At 32.7% G+C, this 9,222-nt stretch overlaps 1 protein-coding gene across 3 annotated transcripts in view; it reads left to right on the top strand.

The window, feature by feature from the left end:
* The first annotated feature begins 4,484 nt into the window (after positions 1-4,484).
* The window catches only part of Snap25 (Synaptosomal-associated protein 25kDa), a 137,090-nt gene continuing 132,352 nt past the window's right edge, over positions 4,485-9,222 (top strand). The window contains exon 1 of one of the 3 annotated variants that reach the window (XM_072540071.1): positions 4,485-4,679. The gene's annotated coding sequence lies outside the window, so the exon portion shown is untranslated. The remainder of the gene's footprint in view (positions 4,680-9,222) is intronic. The other 2 variants (XM_072540070.1, XM_072540069.1) reach the window with 2 other exon arrangements.

The following is a 9,222-nucleotide window of genomic DNA, read 5'->3' as shown; positions in this document are numbered from 1 at the left end:
ACATGATCATATTTGTTACAATTTTTTTTTTCTAGTTCAGTTGAATGCACCAATTAAGCTGGATATATAAAGGTCAAAGGAAATGTGGATTTTTATATTAAAAAATTGAAATATCAGAAATGTTAAGTGTGCCATCATAGGCACATTCCTTGTCTATGATGGCATGGCTGCACAGTATAATAGAAAAAAATATTTTTTAGTGGAATTTTCGCATTTTATTCAAAGAGAACAATAATACAACAAATAAAAAGAAAGCGACGTCGGAATCATCATCTTCAAAATTTTCGTTATCGCTCGCGGATTCTTGTTCCTTCTCATCATTTCTCTATATCCCTTCTTTTGCCATTCGGTATAATGTTCGTTTTTCAGGAAAAGTGTCATCCACAGATTTCCGTTCTAATCCACTGTTGTACGTAGCTTTTCCTTCGAGTTCGATCTTGATTGCTCTCTATAGGTTTATCTGTGACCAATGATGGAGCGAACATCCATTCCTCAAAAATATCAGGATTAAAAGGTTGAATCCCTGTTTTGGCAAAGGCATTTATGGCATTAGCAGGAGTAGCACTTTTAAGGTAAGCTGTTTTAAACAACCCAGCAACTTGGAAGTGCGTAACGAGTCTTCCAGGATTTTGTTTTAACCAATTTTGAATCTCTTGGTTATAATAGGTTTGTAGAGGACTAAAAAAGCCCACGTCGAGTGGCTGCACCCGGTGGGAACAGTGTGGTGGAAAGCAGAAAAGTACAATACCATTCTCTTTTGCAACTTGTAAGACTTCCAGTCCGTTATGACTATTATGGCCATCTAACAATAATAATATTTTGTTCTCATTCAAAGCTTTGGTATAGTGAATAAAATGTTTAAGCCATTGAACAAAAATGTCTGAAGACATCCACCCTTTCTCCTGGCAAAAAGCAACACTTCCCGGTGGGGCAGCGTCCATTAATTAATTTTTGAACCTTTTTCTGGGAAAAATAAATGCAGGTGGTACAAAAGTACCAATTAATTGCATTCATTGAACATACAACTGTTAAATGCTGACCTCGTTCCGCACTGCTCAGTGCTCCAACTTGTTTCCGTCCCTTGGTTGCAAACACTTTTTGGAGGCCTTGTTTGAACAGTACTAAGACCTGATTAATCAACGTTGAATATATTTTCGGATTGAAAATTGTATGTATCTAAAACTGTTTCTAAAGAGATAAACTATGCTTTAATATTGTTCTTATTAAATGCTTGTGCTCGCGCGAGAGATGTATTTTCTGGTGTTCTGAGTAAAACGGTACTATTTCTTTTTAAAAAAACCCCTCACCCACTTCCATCCAGCAAGACTAGTCGTTTTGTTGAATTTGTGTTTGATGTTATTTCTCTCAGCAAGTTCGAAAACTAATCGTCTCAAATTTAGCGTTGTGAGACCAAAAAATCTTGTTTCCATATCAATCACATGAGTAGCTAGCTCTTGCTCAAGATGAGGAGGTAGTGTAATTCTTCGGCCACCCAAATCTTCTTTTCTTCCATCGGAGTTGTTTGCAAAACGTCTACGAAGTGTCGTAGCTGGAACATTAAAAGTTTTGGAAGCCAACAGCCATCCTATCTTCTTTTCTTGGATGTGTTGAATTGCCATATTCATGTTCTCTTCCGACCACTTCTGCCTAGGTTTCTTGGTAGACGCCATATTAACAAAGGCCCTGCAACAAAACAAAGCCTTTATATCTAATATCAGAAGGTATTCGAGTGTTTAAGGTATAACTAGATAACGACAATCCAATTTTTAAGGATTGTACTAAACCTTTAAGGATATTTCAGATATACACTTAAATTTACTATTGAAGATTTTGTGTGATTTGAAAGCTCCAAATTCAGTTAAAAAACCCTACAAAATGGTATTGTTTATCTACTTTTACCTTAATATAAGTAAAAAGTTTAGTTTTTAAAATTTTTCAATTATTATTCATTTTGATGGCATATAACATGTGCACATGATGGCATACTGTGCCATCATTGGAACACATCTGCTATGCCGTCATAGGCAAGTACGCATCAGATTTAAAGCAGAGCGTTATCTTCTAGCACCAGAATGGCAGAAGCTAAAATGTATTGCCTACCTGAAGCTTAATACTAATCAAAATTGCATACTTACTTTGGATATTTTAACTTCAGACGAGAAGCGGCAAAAAACTGTTTGTGTTAACGTGCGTTATAATAGTTCAACACTCAACAAATCACACTTTCCGTTACAGACTTATCTGTGGAACTAATAAGTGTTTGTAACTTTACCGTTGCAAATAAACACTGTCTATACACATGCCTATGCAGCCGATATCGTTCGACAGGAAACGATTTAAAATACAAATATTTGTTATAACACATTAAAAGTCTGGTTATGGTATGTACCTATTAACAGCAGTAGTTTAAAATCTTAGGCTCTAAGAAGAACTAAGAGAAGGAGATGCCGAGAGTCGAGCAGTATGAGTGATGAGATATTCAAAACCACATAATTTCATTGACATATTATTTCTTCATTGCTAATAGAAATTTTTATCCTTATGGATATTTTCCAGATGCTTAAACGGTGAAAAATTTAGATATTATTACTAATGTGTCTCAGTTATCCCTTGATAAAGAGAATTATTTACAAGGTAATACTCAATACCAGTGTTGACCTAATGGATAGAGTTATCGAGGTGCCATAAACTATCAAACATAAAGATTGTTCACATATTTTTATTCTAAAATACTTGGGGAAACTAATATACCCTGGTATATTTCAAACATAAACTCCAGACACGTAAGTAGGGACATGTAAGAAGAACTAGCAACAGCAGATGGATAAAGAGAATAACTGAATGGAGCCCCATAGGAAGGAGGAAAAGTGGACGACCCCAAAAATCCTGGAGGAACGAAGTAGATGACGCCATGAGTAAGAGAGGCCTAAACGATGGAGAATAGGACAACAGAGAGAGATGGAAACAGTTGAGCGAGGGAAGGCAGTGAATACTGTAGAACCCCTGAATATATATATATATATATATATATATATATATATATATATATATATATATAATTGTTGCAAACATTTTACTAAATAATAATCACTGTATTTGTGTTTAGAGTAGATTATAAAAGCAATAAATAAATAAAATAACTCAGGGTACAATATTGAATATCAATGAAATGATATTCAATGATCAATGAATGATAACACAACTGAAGTCTGTTTTAATAGAATCTTAGTCATAGTCATTAACATAGTCTCATCTCATTCATAGCATACAATCATTTTTTATGTTGTGACATAAATAAAAAATGTTATTATTACCTACCTTGTTCTTAGAAAGTAATTGATCATTTGGAACCACACTGTATTTAATAAGTAGCTATATACATTTTACAAAATTATATTAAACTTAAAAACTAGAAATTTACAAAAGTAATTTTATTTTTCAAACTGTAAAATACAGTAGACCAAACAATAATTTACTTTTTCTTTGGTCCCTTAGATTTTCTTTCCAACTGCATTTGCTTCAACTTCATATTCAACTTTGTTTGAGCTTGTGAATGTTTCTCCTTGGACAATTTTACTTCTGGATGCAACATCTTTTTTCTTTCATCTCTCTTCACTGCTTCGCCACATCCATGAATTTCTGGCAAGCCGTGGCTAGTACAAAAACGGCCTTTACAAAACTTACAGTCTATCGCAAAATTATGTGTACGATTCTTGCATTTATCAAAGGAACAGCGATAATCGATCTCTGTCACTTTTTCCAATACTTCGTCTATATTTTTTGAGTGAACTGCTTTCGAAAGATCAGCTTTATTCGTATCTTTTTTCTGCATTTTTTTACTTTTTCATGTTAAAAAACCAATATCGGTAAATAAATCTTTGACAGATGATAAATTATAGGTTATGTTATGTATTGAGTTTTTCAAATGACAAATAAATCCGTATTTAGAATTGCATATCTAGTAGACAAATGAGTGCAATCAGATTTAGATAAAATTTAATACAAGCAATTGGTTTAATGAAAATGCGATTCTAAGAGCTATCATGTAATAGTTTTTAAGTAAAATTGAGAAAAATCCCTTTTAAACATAAAATACGACAAACTACTTCCTTTACAAATGACACCAACAATAATTTTCATTCTTTTTATATTGGATGTGGCACTAAATATTTATTTGTTATAATTTGATGCGTTTGTATGAATTATTCAGCCTTAATAACTGTGAGCCGTGTTAAATATCTGTTTTTGTATTTACTTCAATTTATGATTGTTTCTCTATTCATATATTTACGTTTTGTAAATATATCTATAAATCAAATCAATATTTCTTTCAGTAAATCTCCTATTTGTTCATACCTATCATTATGTAATATAATATATTGTATTGAAAATTACAGGCGTATTTAAATTTAGCGCGAAATAAAATATCCAGCACGATCCATGCGCAAAGATTGGTCTGTAGCAATTGTAAAAAGGCAACCAATTATACATCAGCAGTAATGTTACAGTAGTTGCGAAGGTCCGGCTGGTTTGTTATTTGATTAAGTGGTTATTGACGTTAGAAGGGAAATTTGTAAATTAATCCCTGACATTCGGATTGTTAAGTGTGTTATGTGATAACTCCAAGTTACTAGTGAATCTGTTCTATTTCTTCTCTGTGCTCCACCCTCTTTAGTCCGGTAAGTACCCTCAGATTTTATCAATGGAGATTGGAGGTGTCAAAAGGGAATTCCTCATCTATGATACATCAACAACCGCGATTATTTTTTAAACTCGGGATGAGGTCATAGTTAATATTAATGAGATCAGTCAGACAAGAGATTTGATGTTCGGGATTCTCCCTTTTCCCGTAGTTTTTGGTACGAGCACAGGCCCGCACACACTATTGATTTTTGTTGAACAATGCACCTACCCACTTCTGTCTGTCTAGTTGTAGACTTCCCATCCCATGCTAGGGATATCCTGAGTATTGTTCTCTACTAAAATGTTTCCCAAACTCCAAATTAGTTGCAAATCTATTGTTACAATATATTTGCTTCACAAATTAGAAAGATAACAGACATAATCAGATCAGCATTTGTTTTAAATTAATTTTTAATGTGATAACTTAAAAACTTATAAGTATAAATTAACATCATTTTTTATAAAAGTCGGATTTGATTGACGTTAGAGGATATATTATATTCTTATAAAATATGCATAGATATGCCTGAATTAAGTTTTTTAGCTTTTGTTCTTTTTTTATTCACATTATTTTCTTACTCAGCTACTGCATTCATATTGATTTCATAACACAGTGTGCTTTTTTAATATTGTTTGACATTTTTGTCTTAATTAAACATAAAATTCATAGCTACTAGAGATTGAATACTGAGAACTGTAAAAGAGGCTTTGTTTAATCATCATCTTATCCTGTCAACTGTTAGAGATTTATTTGGTTTTGGGACAAATTGGTTGGTTTTGGAGATGAATATAAAATTGTAAACAGTTGAGGCTGTATTATGTACCTAGGGCTGGAACTACATGACTGAACAGATACATCTTGTAATACCACACAGCTGTCTATTGCTACTCATGTCATTACCAAGCTCACTACTTCAAATCATCCTTCTGGTTAAAACAAAAAGCGTTAAGAAATTATAAAGTAGTTATTTTAAAAAAGTTAAAGAGTATTTATTAACAAAATAATTCAAGGCAGATTCTGTTTCTGAGATAATTTTCTATTAATAAGTATATGATATAATATATGATATAATGAATGTAAAAGTAGGTACTGTTGTTTTGGAATTTCGATCCCTTCCTTACTCAGTAATTATCTAAGAATTGCTCTGTCGAGCAGTCCGCTATAGAACATTTCCAAGTTGCATAGTTTTCTGTAGGAGTTTTTCATTTATTAGCCATTTCAGTTATTTTATAGGCTGTCGAAACTCACCTTATTATCATGTAAGTAAATATTTTAGAAGCTGTAAGTTTTAATTCCTCATAAAGTATGTTACAAAAAAGTATTGTTTCAAAACATAAAAATAATGATAATGAATCATATTTTGAAAGCCACAAAATTAAAATGAAATTTAGACCAAAAATCCCAAACAAATAAAATATATTTCTAGCAAGTATTTCTAAACTATGATATCACATTGTAAATATTTATTGTGATAAAAGTGTAGTATTTAGCATTCATAAAGTACATATGCAAAACAAGTGTGGCATATCATATATGATGAAATTACTTAAGTAGTAGTATTCCACATATTATGATGACAACTTAAAGAGAGGAAACAAATAATGAAAACTTAAAAATTGGGAGATTTATATTAAAGGCAGGAGAAATCGTTGCAGAAAAATGCCTTGGATATGAAATTTGGAAGAATGATTTGGTTGCACCACAATGAACCATTTAACTCAACAGCAATGAATTTATACTAAGACTTAGGATTCCTTGAGGATGCCTGATCTCTCACATGAATGACACATTCAGGAAAGTTTTAATTTGTCAGTTAAAGATCTTAGCTAAAACACACATAAGGTTCAGTTATTTTTAAAAGTTTATAATTCACAGTAATATACATAAAGCATATAAACATTTTCTATAACTGAATATAACACATCAACAATGTGTATTACTTTAAAAATATTATGGTATAGTCCTACCAGAGATCTAAGGGAGTCATTAATATTTATTATCTATAAGAGTCTACCGCAAGGCAGCAGGGGATCGCCTCTGGACAGGATCATATTTTTATTTTCGATTCGCATTACTCATTCGATTCTTAGGTGTGTTTAAAAACCAGTCTTGTCATTGTCTACTAAAGTTATAATAGTTGCAAAAATATTTACATACACTACATTCACATATTTACAAAACTTTATCATTTCTAAATAGAGTACAAAAAGAACAGAGGCAAAAATATTTTAGAAAATTATTTTCCAAATTGAGGTTTAAAAGCTGGTTTTATACCATTATCAACTGAATTTAACAGGTTGACTGCCAGGCGGTCGTATACGACCGACAGTTCAATAAGTGCTGCATGCCACGGCGGTCGTATACGATAGATTTGATACGGTCTGTAATATAGTTCCTGTTTTGCTAGAGATCGTGTAGAGAAGCGAAATTATTGCACTATTCGACCATTGTGGCATACAATCGTCGTATATACATATCAGTTTTAATTTTGGCTGAATAGGGGAGACTAAAATGATATCGAAATTTTGACATATCTTTATTTCGAGTAAAAAATATAAAACTATAAAAAATATCCATTACAAACTGAAATACATACAAAAGTTAAATAAGAACACAAAAGAAATTAAAAATTATCGGTTATTTGGAGTGTTTGTTGAAACAATCTAAACAAAGGTGTGGTTCACCTTCACAAGTGTCACAGTAAGTTACTACTTTTTGACCTGATTTTTTGTTATGTTTCCCCGAATCTTCTCTTTATAACAACCTTTACAGTATTTCTTCATTTTATCATATGGTCCTTTTTTTTTTCACCAAAGTATGAGTTTGCATCGATCTCCTTGTAGTTCGTATTTGTTGTTGTTCCCTTTCGGAATCATTCTGTGCCTCAATGTTGTCTTCATAACTTAAGAGCGACTTTATTACATGCTCTCTAAATTCAGTTATTTTCATCTTTTTATCGGCTAGTTGGTTGAAAATAATGTGAGAATTTACGAGGGATGTACCAAGACGAAATTCTACAGCGAACTTCCTGTACCATTTACTTTAGTGACTTTCGTAGAGGTGAATTATAACTTGCCATCTGGTCTGACTGGTCAATTGAGGACTTTGCCTCATTGTATTCCATTACAGCCTGAGGTTTATGAACAACACCACTTCGTCGCTGAATTGCTCGAGTTTCGGTAGTGTGTTTAGTAGATAGTAATAAGACATCTCTTTTATCCTTTCACTTCAAAACGCAGATGCCTCTCTCGTTTTCCAACCCAAACGTTTCCCCTTTTTTTCAATTTTTTATTTATTACTTGTTTTGGGTTTCCACGACGATTTGCTCTTAGCGTCCCAATATAGTGAGTTTCCTTGTCAAGTAAAATGTTAGCTAACTCTAGGCTTGTATAGTAGTTATCGGCTACTATCGTACGTCCCGAATTCAAAAGGTTTTCTGATAGGTTAATCACTACATTTGTTGGTACAGAAGCGTTACCTTCATTATTCTCCTTACCTGCATAAATCCTTATATTCCACGTGTAGCCATTGTCACTACAAAGCTTAAAAAGCCTAACTTCATACTTATGAGTCTTTTGTGGTATGTACTGTTTCATTACTAGCCGACCTTGGAAAGGAATAACAGACTCATCAATACAGAATATACGCCCTGGTGTATAAACTGCTTGAAAGTTTTTAATAAGTTTATCTAGCAATGGTTTGACTTTGTGCAGGCGGTCACCATCTGAACACGAGGTATTATCGGATAAGTGTCACATTCTTAGAAGGAGCTGAAATCGGTTTCTAGACATAATTTTCGGAACCATACAATTTTTGTCAGTGCTCCAGTATTTGTCAATAGAACGCAGCCTCACAAGTACCATATAACCTACAAGGCCAATAAATTGTATCAATTCTTTTCCGGTGGTTGGAACTCATCGATGTAGTCTAGATTCGTTACTGATATCATCAGTATCGCACAAAATCTGGGTAGCATACAAGTTAGTCTGATTAACCATCAGCAGAATTTTCCTGGTTTTGGTGATCTTCATTTTGCTCAAATGATGTTTTGTTGCTTGTTTTGATCGATTGTAACTTGAAAAAAGTCATATAATTCTTCCGAGGAAATAGCGCTGTTCAATTCCAAAGGCTGCCGTTCGACAATATTTTTTGAATTTTCATCCAAAGAGTGTATTTCTTTGTGAATGTTATCCAGGCTGGAAAGTGATTTAGAACAGCATGGCTCATTACCAATTTTTCTTTTTTTAACAAGAGTGTTTAGCTTTCTACGTTTATTTTTCAAATTTATTTCTTCTTCCGCTTCTGACCCATCGGAGCTATATAGAATTTCTTCATCGCTGGACGGTAAGAACAGAGAGTCTAGGTCAGAATCAAAGGAAAAATCATTAGGTTCGTCATCTGAAAAAAAAACAAAATTTTTAACCGTGAAACTGTCAAAAAAAACGTAAATTATTTGCAACTTATTTAAATTTTGCAATAAATTGGTTTTGTTTTACTTCATTATTTTTTATTTATATTAATGATTTGTATGATTTTAG

This window comes from Diabrotica undecimpunctata, chromosome 8 (genome assembly GCF_040954645.1).
Source record: "Diabrotica undecimpunctata isolate CICGRU chromosome 8, icDiaUnde3, whole genome shotgun sequence".
NCBI classification, from domain to species: Eukaryota; Metazoa; Arthropoda; class Insecta; order Coleoptera; family Chrysomelidae; genus Diabrotica; species Diabrotica undecimpunctata.
The sequence above is the reverse complement of the archived record's forward strand: the minus strand, read 5'-3'. Positions and strand labels throughout refer to the sequence as shown.